Source organism: Zingiber officinale, chromosome 11A (genome assembly GCF_018446385.1).
Source record: "Zingiber officinale cultivar Zhangliang chromosome 11A, Zo_v1.1, whole genome shotgun sequence".
NCBI classification, from domain to species: Eukaryota; Viridiplantae; Streptophyta; class Magnoliopsida; order Zingiberales; family Zingiberaceae; genus Zingiber; species Zingiber officinale.
This window is the reverse complement of record NC_056006.1, coordinates 71927202-71940745: the sequence shown is the minus strand read 5'-3', so window position 1 is coordinate 71940745 and position 13544 is coordinate 71927202. Positions and strand designations below refer to the sequence as shown.

Sequence of the window (13544 nt, the reverse complement as noted above, 5' to 3'; positions counted from 1 at the left end):
CAAGACAAATAGATACAATGCATGGCAGAAAGCAAACACAAATACAACACCAAAACTATAAGATAGCCACATGGCTATACACAAATACAATGCCAAAAATAAGAAAAATATAAAAGCAAAGAAGGATGCAAAGGCGAGAAGGGATACTCGGACGACACGAGCGATCGATACTCCGAAAACCTAACCATCACATAAAAATACATGCGATGGTGGTATAGGTAACGGTGGGTAATAGAAAAGATGTGCAGTCTATACATAACATGAAGATCACAAGTATACGGAGTGAATATGAACATAAGTATCATACATAATCAATGCATCAATCATATACAATACCGACATAATAACACATATAACAACTAACAATCTGATAACAATCGGAATACAAACCCAATGATCGACACAGTACAATGATCGAAACTCAGGATGCAATGACACCCGGATACACACCGTACTGCAATATAAGTACGATCGCATATACATGTAAATAAATGACATGTATGCAACAGGCAGCAACAAATGCAACAATCATATCGCAAACAAATGCAACATACCACAAACACATGCAACTAGTATCTAGTAGGCATGTATGCAAATATAACCCCGGATGCACCGTGCATCATATGCAAAAGTGCATGCATGCTCCATGGTCACCCCGCCACCTCTCCGAACACCACGACCTGTATGGGAGGCTTAGTGGAGACATTGGTACTACCCTCCGACCCACTATATAGTGGTCGCGGACGATCACATCTCTAGCCTATCTAACTACATATCAGTCACTGCTCTGGCGAGCTCACTAAACCTGGCGGGTGGTGGCACAACAGGACTAGCTCCACTCCAACTACCACTACCCATGAGTGGCCGAATGGGCGGCTAAAAACCACCGATGACTCTCTCAACCACAAGGGAGACAGCGGTCGTCATCGATGCAATGAATGATGAACATGATATATATATATAAAATCATCATCCGATAACTCATCATAAATCAACCTCCCAAATCGACATGATATCTCCACGTATCCCACCAAACATATGTACACACTACACATGTATAATCAACCAAAAATCTCCAATAATCCCACCAGACACATGTACACAAAAGATAAGTACAATCAACATGTATCCTCCAATAAAAACACAACGGACATGTGTATATACTCCGAACATACAATCAACACAACTCCTCCAAAAGTACATGACAAATACATGTGTACATACAACATGCAAATGCACGGTCAACAAGATGACTCCTATAACACATACCCACCTATGTACAGTCCACATCATATACCCAATCAGCATGGTAATACCAACAACCCGACAATCCCTACAAGACATACTCTACACGTGTAATCACAACAGAGTAGATATCAAAAGTGAAGACTGTATATGAATTACATAGATCATCACAAGGGTCAAGCATAAGTATCATGCAGGAAAAACAACAACCGATCATGATATAAGATAAAGCAACCTAATTCATCCAATAATAACCATGCACTAAGTACAAGAAAATCTACATAGAGGTCAAGGAAGAAATACCCGCCTTTATCTGTCGACCGCGTCAAACAATCCAATCCCATGTCGAGACGCTCGCCTCGAAATAAAATCCTGTGATCACATAATATATTTAGCTAATTACATAGGTAGCAAATAGCTAAATAAACTCCCCAATCTAATTAGAAAAACCCCAATCGAAATAATTAACCTAATCCCTTAATCCAATTAGGTTCACTCCAACTAGATCCAATATCTGATTAATCTTCCAATTAATCCTCAATCCAACTTCTCCTAAATCTAAACATAATCCAAACTCATCATAAATCCACAAATTCCAACCCAATACAAACCCTAATCACTCCAACACATACCAATAACGATCATGTATCCATTTACATAAATCATTCACCCAATAACCATCACAGAGTCAATTTCGGATTAGGTCTACCCATTAAAAATCTCCAACAACATAAATAGAACAATCTCTATTAATTTTGTTATTACTCCAGGTCAATCAACATATAAGACACCATTGGTTAAACTCCAATTCCAAACTCGTCCCCTTTTCATAAATCTGTCCACATGTTTATATGTAATCAAAACCAGACAAAATCTATAACCATTAGCAACCCTAACAAAACAGATCAATAATAGATCATAAGCACACTTACCCTGATGTGCAAACAGCGATCAGAAGTCTATCCCTTAGCCACACTTTGCCCTGTTGATATCAACCCTAGCAAAGAATCAATTCCTTCAAGAATCAATCCAATACATCAACAGAACAATCCCCTATTAACTAGGTACTGAACAAATCATACCTTAATTCCATGTCAATAACCCCTTCTCCAATGGTCCACCGGCCTAGTAACATTTCTTGTAACAAGTGGCTGATGACAGTGTAGATGGCAACAAAATCTCAGCTGGAACAGAAGCTCCATTGCTCGAAACCACAGCACCCAGGTGAGGCAATGAGGGATCGAATCTAGGGTTCAGATCCTCTTCCTTTTGACCGGCGATGGGTTGCTCGAAGCCGACGGTGCTGTGGCTCAGCATCGGCCTCCCACGGTATCAGCAGCGTGGCCGGAGGTGAAAGAAGAAACAGGTTTCCGGTGATGAATCACACTCACGTGGCCGGAGGAGAAAGAGAATCAGGTTTCCGACGATGGATCTGCATCCCTTGCGCTCGCATGATCGGAGGAGAAAGAGAATCGACTGTCGACGATGGATCGGGAAGATGGGGAAATCGCAAGAAAAGGCAAAAAGGCTCGGGTTCGGTGGCAGGCCGTAGCTTGACCGCAAGAAGGGTGAGAGGCTCCACGCCGCGATAGGGAGAGGAAGGGGAAAGGCTCAGCCGGTGATGGAAGAAGTCTCTCCATCGTCGTTAGGTCGCCTGCTCGCGAGAGAGAAAGGGGAAGAGAAAGAAAAGTCGGGATCGGGGAAGGAGATAAGGAAGAAGAGGGATTAAGGATCGGAGGAAATAAAAGGGAAATTAGGGATTTGATTTTTATACCTTAGGTTAAATTTAATTAAACTCTAAGTTAAATTCTCAATCAACTCCCATTTAAATAGATAACCTAAATAGGCCTCCACTGTACCCTGAATCCATCCCCTCAAAACGGGTCATACGGACTCCGTTTAAATTCTGAAAAATTTCTAAAAATTCCTGAAAAATCCAATAAGATTTTTCATCCAATAATATTTATTATTTAATTTTTTTTTTCGGTATCTTACACTTGGGTTGTATCATATATACGTTTTCGAGAAGGTTTCCATTAAGGAAGGTTGTTTTTACATCTATCTGTCATATCTCATAATCATAATGAGGAGTATCCGAATGGATTTAAGCATAGCTACTGGTGAAAATATTTTGTCATAGTCAATTCCTTGCCTTTGACGATAGTCTTTTGTCACTAATCTTGCTTTGTAGGTAATTACATTATCATCCACGTCAGTTTTCTTCTTGAAAATCTATTAACACTCAATAGGCGTAATGTCTTTAGGTGGGCCCACTAAGTTCCAAACTTATTTTTTATATATGAAATCCATTTCCGATTTCATGGGTGTAAGCCACTTATCCCTTTCTAAATTTTTTAAAACTTCTTCATAATCAATAGGGTCCTCATAGTTAATAAGTAACACGCAATTCTATTCACTTATGAGAGATCCATATCTTTCAAGAATATTGTGTGTCCTACGAGATCATGAAGAGGTTGTGTTACCATAGGTTCAACAGATGGTTCATCATTATGAGTAATCGATTGTGGTTCTCAATCAAACATCTCTTCAGTGTCTATTAGAGTCTATTGAATTTTATCAAGTTGAACCATACTCCCACTTGTTTCTCATAAGAGAAACTCTCTGTCTACGAACACAACATGCCTTAAAACAAATACTTTTTATTTCAAGGGATTATAAAATTGGTAATCCTTTTTTTCTTAGGGTAACCAACAAATAGACACTTATCAGACTTAGTGTTTAACTTGTCTGATACAGTCGTCTTCACATAAGCAGGACAACCTCATATCTTCAAGTGAGATAGAGGAGGTTTCTTACTAGCCCATAGTTTAAATGGAGTAGCAGAGATTGCCTTAGTCGGGACTCTGTTTAGTAAGTAAACAGTTGTCTCGAATGCATAACCCCAAAAGGTTTTAGGAAGACTTACATGAGTCATCATTGACCTAACCATATCCAACAAGGTTCGATTTCACCTTTTAGATACACCATTATGTTGTGGCGTATAAGGTGAAGTCTATTGAGATAATATTCCATTGTCCCTCATATAATCTTGAAACTCATGGCTTAAGTATTCACCACCTTAATCGGATCGAAATATCTTAATACTTTTACCAAGTTATTTCTCTACTTAATTTTTGAATTCTTTGAATTTTTCAAAAGCTTCAGACTTGTGTTTCATAAGATACATATAACCAAATCGTGAGTGATCATCGATAAAGGTGATAAAGTAGCTATACTCTCCTAGTGCTTGAGTTAACATTGGTTCACATACATTGGTATGTATGAGACCAAATAACTCTTTGATTAGTTCACCATTTCTAGTAAAAGGAAATTTTGTCATCTTACTTTTTAAATATGAATCACATGTATCAAATAAATCTATATCAAATAATTCCATAATTGCAAGTCTTTTCAATTCGGATAAGTGTTTCTTATTTATATGGCCAAGGAGACAATACCATGAATAGCAGGTTATTTGATCATCTTTTCGAGCACGTTTGCTGCTCATTTAGATATTGAATATATCGCTGGATATATCTAACGTACAGATGTCATTGCATAAAGTTTTCATACCGTAAAAAACATCATTTAAAGTTATATAACAACAATTATTGCTAAAAGTCAAATGAAAATCTTTTCTATTTAAATAAGAAATAGAAACAATGTTCTTTATTAATGCAGGAATGAAATAACAATTATCCAGTTCAAAGATGAGTCCATTAGGTAGATTTAACAAATATGTTCTGATGGCAATAACTGTAACTTTTACTCCATTGCCAACTCATAGATTTATTTCTCCCTTGACGAGTCTTCTGCTATTCCTTAACCTGTATGTCATTACATATATGTGAGTCATACCCGGAATCCAATATCCAAGTGTTAGAAAAAATAATATGATAATCAATAACAAAAATACCTAAAGTAGTAGGGCATCGAATGTCTTCTTCTTCACAAACTTAAGATAAATCTTACATTTTCTTTGCTAGCGTTTCATATCTTGCCACAATGATGACATGAGTCTTTTGTTGTCGGTTCTACTATCTTGGCCTTTTTCTTCTTCCTAGTGTCCTAATGATTTGGTTTCCTCTTAAAAATTTTCTTTGAGGAGTCTACTAACATCAATGTCTTCTATTCTTTCTTTATAGAAAGTTCCACATCTTTGAGCATGTTGATCAATTCTAGAATTGTGGATTCAATGTGGTTATCTGGTAGTTCAGCACAAACTGTGAATAGATGTTGAGTAACCTGTGCATAATTAAGTTAATACTTAATTCATGATCTAATGCAAATCCAAGTGATCTAAAACATTCAATGTAGCCATTCATCTTCAGCACAAATTGTACCGCAGTTGAACCCTCCTGCATCTTAGAACAAAAGAGTATCTTGGTAACCTCGAACCATTCAGATCTAGCTTACTCATCAAATAGCTCACACAAATAAAAAACAATTGTATAAGCATCCATATGCTCATGTTGTTTTTATAGTTTAGGAGATATCAAGGCCAACATGATGTAACTTGCAAGCTCAGAATTAGCCATATGCTTTTCAAAAGTCAATATTTGATATGGTGCTGCATTATCTGCTATATTTGTGGGAAGTGACTTTTCAAGGACATATACTAGCTTCTCAACCTTGAGAACAATTCTCATGTTTCGAAACCAGTTCAAGAAGTTCAACCCATTCAGTTTGTTCAAGTCCATCAACAAATGTAAATTCAAATACGTCATAATTAAATGATTAACCTAGAAATATAAAAATGAGAATATATAAGAGAGATGATTTTATTATGTAAACAATTTACATAGAATAAAATTCTCACTTATTTATCGAATTCAAGAGCCCTTACTTTGAGTTCAGAAGATTGTAGGTGTTCTCCATGTTAGAGTATATACTAAAAGTCTAGCTTTTATAAACATTTATTTTGAAATAAAGAATCACATTGGTCAAAAATGTCTACATTTATATGCTAAGTATAGTTGTTCAATTAATTTATATTGTGGATAATATGGTGTGTGGTGTCACACACAGAAGATCATGTTATCGATTCTTTATAAACTATAAACAGTAGCTCACGACTAAGATGGAAAGGAACAAACCATTAGAATAGTTGTAGTGTAATTAGGTATTAGTTTATCTTGACTAATATATTACACTAGTACACTCTGAGTGTATTGAGCAGGATCATTTAAGGTAAGTTCTTTTTGTACTGACTTAATAAAAGAACAAGACCTTAGTTATTATGGAAGTGTGTGCTCTTAATCCTAATATAATAACAAGAACATATATTTAGTATTCATTTCTTTAACTTATCAAAGGGTGAGATTTAGTTCGATAAATCAATAGGCCCGATAAGTTGGGAAATGACATTACTTATAGTGTATGTTGTTAATTATAGAAGGAAACTGTGTTTTAGTAATCTAGGTTGATAATGTCCCCAAGAGGAGCTCATAAGGATTGTTATGTTAAACCCTGCAGGTGGACTTAGTCCAACATGATGATAAGGTTGAGTAGTACTACTCTTGGACTAAGACATTAATTAAAATGAGTTGTCAGTAACTCAATTAATTAGTGGACATCCGATATCTTAAACACAGGGAGATTAACACACTCATGATAAGAAGGAGCCCATAATGTAATTTGGGATTGGTGCGGTAGTGCAATAATAACTCTAGTGGAATGTAGCCTCATTAATGCTTCACATCCACCCATGAAAAGCCCATCTTAGTGTCCAAGAGGGGGCCGACCCAAGGCTTGGTGACCAAGCCATGGGCCGGCCACCACTCTCTCTAAGGGGTCTGACCACAATTAATTTTGAAGGGGTCGGCCACATAATTCAAATTATGAGAGGTGTTTTGAAATTTTAAAATCTTCTCTTTGTAGATATCTACAAGTTTTAGAAGAGAGATTTTAAATTATAAAACTTATTTGAATTAGGCCACATGATTTAAAAGAAAGTTTAAAAGTTTTAAAACTATCAAATATACCAATTACATATCACATATATACAACTATCACATTATACTATTAACTAATTGATATTTGCATAAACATTAGGTTGCTAACACATTAACAAGTATACATTAAATGCATATCACCTAACTTCACCTCTACCTACGTTAACTTTGGCTTTGGCACAATAAATCAATGCTTCAAGTGAAAATCAATCCGTTAATCATGAGATCGTATCTCAATGGTTCGAACATATTTAATTTCAGGTTGAGCTTGGCTTTGACACAACAACTCAAATAAGTAATCAAACTCTGGTTCTTACCATATTAACGGAAGGTGTAGGTTTAATATTTTGTAAGGGATTTAGGTCTCATCGTTATCATGTATATGATTTACCTATATGACATCACATGCATGACATAAATGATAATATGTTACATCACATGTGATGCAGATATACCAATGAGGCCCAGAGGTAATTGTCGAGAAGATAGAGGGCATTTTGGTCTTTACATTCATTAAGGGTTGGGTTTTAGGGGAGCCCTATTCACAACAAAAGGAGGGGAGGGGGATTTTTCCCAACCATCGCCACTAGGGATACAGGAGGAAGCTTGGGGTTTTTCCAGTGTCGCTGCCACCACAGCCACGCCCACGACTGCTCTACTCAAGCCATCTCGGCTGCCGCCCTCCCTCTCTTGGCGAGACCTCTTCGGCATCTTCGACCTCGACGACGGAGGGAAGATCCCCCAACCTAAGCTCGAGGACTGCCTTCATTACCTTATTCTCGATTCACCCTCCACCGACGAGGTCGCCCAACTGGCCGCCGACATCAATTGTGACAGCGATAACTGCCTCAGCCTCAACAAGTTCTCCGCGCCTGAGGCCGGCGGCGGCCCCTGCCTCGTCGGGGCAGATCTGAGCCCCACACCACCTTTGCCATCTGTGACTCCGACGGTAACGGGAAGATCTCGACAGAGGAGCTGCTCAAATTTCTCGGGGACGCTAGGCGCCCCGCATTGCAATCTCTTTCACCAGCAGGCGCTCTGCGCAGCAGCCCCCTCGTCGGCAGCCTCCATGTGTCGACCATCCACGGGTCGACAGTTCACATGCTGACTCCACCCTTGTTTCAGCCTTCGTGCCGCTATTGTATTTCATCCTACGAGCCGCTGTTGTATTCTGGCCTTCATGCCGCATTTCTGACCTGCAAGCCATTGCTGTAATTAGATGGCACGCCATCCTGTGGATCCATATCGCATCCGGCTCCGAGCCGCCGGATCCAACTACTCATCTGGTGGGCATTTATCTACTCTTCAGGGCAGAGATGATTCGATCAACATCATGACCAGCTCACCGATCTATCCGAGGGCGCCCCCTCCCGGGGCCAGGGTACGCCATCGTACTCATCTTGTATTATTTCATGGTTCTAATATTATTCGACTGCTTATATATTCATGGGATATGCCTCGAGCATCGGGATGCCAGAGGCCAGGGCAACCCTCGTCACTAGCTACAGGTAGCATTTACCAGAGGTCTTCCGACGACGTAGTCAATACAGAAGACAGCTCACCTTTCGGGTCATGACAACTTGGTTAGTATTCCAGCCACGTCATCGATAGTTTTATATTCTCAGATTCCTGATAGGATCAGCATGAATGACATATAAAATGATATTACACATCACACACATAACATAAATGGCATGACAAATTGCACGCATGTCAAAATGATGATATGCATCTACATGACATACAAGTATAGTGTAAATAATTTAATAGTTGTCATAATATTATCTGAAAATAAAATGTCTTAAAATCTGATTTCATAAATCAAGATTTCTTTAATTAAATTAGGAAATAAATTACTAAAATTTAATTACATATTTTATTAAGAAAATAATTCTCTATTAAAAAAATTTAATTAATTAAGAAATAATTTTTTAAATTTAAATTTTGTAAAAAATTAGGAAATATATAATTATAATTTCTTAACTAATTCAGAAACTTTCAAATATAAAAATTTTCAAATTTCTTAACAATCAGAAAACTTTCCAAAATTAAATTTTTTATTAATAAATTTAGAATATTTCCAAAATTTAACATTTTTAAATTTATTTTTACAGAATATTTTTAAAAATAAAAAATTTTAAATTTTTAAGAAACTTTTTAAAAATAAAATTTTCTAACAAAATAGGAAACTTTCTAAAATTAAAAATTCATAATAAAAATTTTAAAAAATTATAGAAAATAAATTATGAGTAAATTTATTTTACATAATATTTCTAAAACCGAAATTTTCAAAAATTTTGAAGAAACTTTTCAAAAATAGAATTTTCTAATAAATTGGGGAATTTTTCCATAAACAGAAATTCGTAATAAAAATTTTAAAAAAAATCCAGAAAATAAATTATGACTAAATTTATTTTTACAAAATATTTCCAATACTGAAAATTTTCAAATTTTTTAAGAAACTTTCTAAAAATTGAATTTCCTAAGAAATTAGGAAACTTTCCAAATATAGAAATTTGTAATAAAAATAAAAAAAATCCAGAAAATAAATTATGACCAACTATGACTTATAAAATATTTTTTACGATTATGTCGAAGTACGGTTGGGCTCTTATACCACTGTTGGGGTTATGAGTCTAATACGAATGCGTGCTTTAAACGTTTTTACAAAACATGCGTAGTGGAAAAATAAAAATATAATAAATTCTTAATTTATTACAACACACCCACGCATGCGATATACAACACGTGCAGACATAGTCACACAATAAAATTTTATGAATAAAAGAATAAAATTATTAGGCATACCTTATGAATAATACGAAGGGGAAAGAGCATCAACTTTAGCGACGTTCAAAAACCTCGCCTCTATTCGTGTCCATGCTGAGATCTTCAAGACAACTCCGGTGAGCAACAAGGTTTGCATCCGATTGGTACTAGCAAAGTGTAGAGGCGATACGATCTAAGAGAAGAAGAAGAAGCGGAGAAGCTTTGGAAGAAAAATCTTCCTTGGCTTCTTGGTGGTCGGCGGCAAGGATAGGGAGAGGAGAGAAAGGGTGGCTAGGGTTTTCCAAAAACCTAAACCAATGAACCTATGTTTTTTTTTATGTTTTTCCTTAAAGAGGAGTATTTATAAACCTCTAAATGACTTGGGGAGCAAGTCATCTCTTCAACCTAATAAGCAAAACTAAACTGATCCATTACTATTAAGAATAAGTTTGGTTCAAAATCAAACCATCTTAGTTCATAATTAAACCAAACCTATTTTGTTTATTATTAAACCAAGTTGTTTTATAACTAAACCAAACTCCTTTTGGTTTATTATCAAATCATTATGAAATCATATCTTCTATAATAGTCATGGCTCATCTACACTTAAATTTCGATAAATATCTTTCCATATTTATCTTTTATTTGGTCTAACCAAGCATCTTATCTCTTGATATGAGAATCGAATTTTCAAACTTGTTTTACATCTTTCAGATACTCGTAGTGTGTGTGACCTAATAACTTTTAGGTATCTTGGCCGTCAACAATTAACTATTTAATTATAGATAGATCATGAGTAACACCTAGTAGTACATTATGATCTCCACTTAACTAGAAAATTATAGTTGATTTGAGAATAAGTTATGAACCCTTCAACAGTTACAGTGAGTCTTGCATCATTCCTTTCACTCGTATTATACTTACTTGGTTCAGGACATGGTCTATGTGTATGTCTCTACTAGACTGACTATGTCACACCTAGCGTAAGTAATATTTGTTAGAACCCTTGGCGGTCGGCTAGAGGGGGGTGAATAGTGTACAAATCAAGCAAACGAACCTTTCTCGGACTTATAACTTAGAATAAAACACTTGTACAGACAAAATAAGAAAAAAACTAAAAAATAGAGACACGGAGAATTTTACTTGGTTACAAGCGAGGAGATTGTTAATCCAAGGAATAAAGTCGCGCTAATTTCTCCTTCAGACAGAGAAGCCTCTTTACAACAATGAAGCACAGAAAGATGAAGCTAAAATAGACAAAGAAGCGTGTACAAGTGTTTCTTGAATAATTCTTGTTGTTTTTAGCTTCTGGCAGCAAGGCTACTTATATAGCCCTGCTCGGGGCGCCTGGAAGGGTTCCAGGCACCAGAAGTGAGATAGAACTCTATCCCCGATGCAATGGTCAAAGACCACGTCAAAACTAATAAAACCTGGGTTCCGAGCGCTCAGAAAGGTTTCGGGCGCCCCGGACTACTCCGGGCGCCCAGAATGGTTCCAACCGCTCCGGACTGCTTCGAGCGCCCGGAATGGTTCTGGGCACCCTGAAGGGGAAAGTCAACATTTTGTTGACTTTCTCTCCGGGCCTCCAACTTCAGCTTCGCTTGCTTCGGTCCAGGTCTTCCGCTCTGGCTCCGCTCGCTTGGGTGATTTCGGCCATCCGGAATAGGACTCACCCGAACCCAACTTCCGGCCTTCTCCTCGAGCAAGCTTCCGCTCCGACTTCTCGTCCCTCGAAGCTGCGTCTTTTGCTCGACTTCCTGCGCTAAAAATTCCTGCACACTTAGACACAGGGTTAAATAGAACCTAACTTAACTTGTTTGATCACATCAAAACAACCTTAGGGTACCAACAATCTCTCCCTTTTTGATGTGAGCAACCCAAGTTATGTTAGGGTAAACCAACATAAAGTAAAAGAAATAAATTTTGCAATAAAAGTGCAAAAAATTGAAAAAGGTTAAACTTCCTCCCCTAGACTTAATCTTCCCTTCTTCCCCTTTGATCACGTAAAAAAATGGGGTACCAAAAAAAATCTAAGGGTATTTTTTTTTAAAAGAAATGGTTTTTATGAAACTCTGATTTTCAAACAATTTTTAAAAACTTATCAAGTTTTTGCAAACTTTGAAAATTTTGAAAATTATTTTAATATCACTTAGAAAAACTTGCAATAATTTTAGAAACTTTAAGTTTTGCAAAAAAAAAAAAATTTAAGTAAGAAGAAAAAATGTTCTAAGTTAAAAACACTGTAAAATGTTTGAGTAACTATTTAAAGTATTATTTAATTACATTTAAATACTTTTGTCAGTTAGTCAATTAAACATTTTATTTCATTAATTAGCTTTCAAGCTGTGGCGAGACACTAGGCCTTCTTGGTTATTGGAGCAACAACCACTTTCTAGACAAAGCCTCTTAAGGAAATCAAATATTTAATTTTCTCACTGAAAACGCTAATTCCAATTATGATTTTAATTTATATAAGATTTTGGAACCCAATATAAGTTCCTTCTAACTGGATTAATTAAAAATCTATTCAGAATATATTTCTGAAATTTTTTCCTAATTTGTCCATTGTGGTAATTAAAATACCAGTTCAAATTATATTTTCTAATATTTTGATTTTTAACATTTAAGCATGCACGAAAAAGTCTTCTACTTGTATTTTCAATTTATCATTTTTCAATTTTAATTTTTTAAAATCTTCTAATAAACAAGATTTGGCTAGAATTTGCTTTAATTCTTTATTTTCTTTTTTTTTTTAGTTTGTAACAGTCTTTAGATAATAATTTAATAAATTTAAATAAATTATCGGGAGGAAGAGATTTTACCTAACTTACCTTGTTAATCTCGTTATCCGTAGCTCCCCCTGAACTGCTGCTTTCTTCTGATGTCGCTCCCCCTTCATTGATACTCTCGATGCTCATTTTGGACGAGCTTACTTCGTATTCGTCTTCTTGATGACTTGCCACTAATGCAAGTTCGGCGATGTATTCAATTTCCGATTTGGACGATGTTTCGTCCCACGTCGCCTTGAGAGTCTTGTATTTGTTCGATTGGACAGGCTTCTTGTTCTTTCCTTTGTCCTTGTCCTTGATCTTTAACTTAGGGAAGTTATCTTTAACATGACCTTTTTCATTGCAGTGGTAGCATCTGATTGTTCTTTTCTTTCTACCTTGCAGATGGCTAATTTTTCTAGATTTAACTAATTTTTTAAATCATCTTACCATCATTCGTTTCATCATTGTCTAGGGAGAATTCTGAATCTTGTTCGTCCATCTTAGCCTTGAGGACAATATTGTGCTTCAACTCCTTCTTTGAATATACACATCTCGTTTCATAGATTTCAAATGTTGAAAACATTTCTTCTAAGGTGACAGCTTTTAAATCTTTAGAAATATAGTAAGCATCTACTAATGATTCCCACTCAATAGATCTAGGAAATGCATTAAGTGTGTACCTTAGAAAATCTCAATTGCTTACTTTTTCTCCGAGATTTGTGAGTCTGGTGATTAGTTCCTTTATTCTCGATTGAAGATGTGCAACAGTTTCTTCTACTTCCAGTTTTATGTTGCTTTCTGATGC

At 36.1% G+C, this 13544-nt stretch overlaps 1 long non-coding RNA gene across 1 annotated transcript; it reads right to left on the bottom strand.

Moving 5' to 3' along the window:
• Positions 1-1558: 1558 nt before the first annotated feature.
• Positions 1559-2580, bottom strand: LOC122032643. The gene is made up of 3 exons (XR_006126180.1): positions 2328-2580; positions 2178-2242; positions 1559-1617 (listed from the first exon to the last, which is right to left on the bottom strand). It is a non-coding gene; the product is annotated as an uncharacterized LOC122032643 (long non-coding RNA).
• Between the last annotated feature and the right edge of the window lie 10964 nt (positions 2581-13544).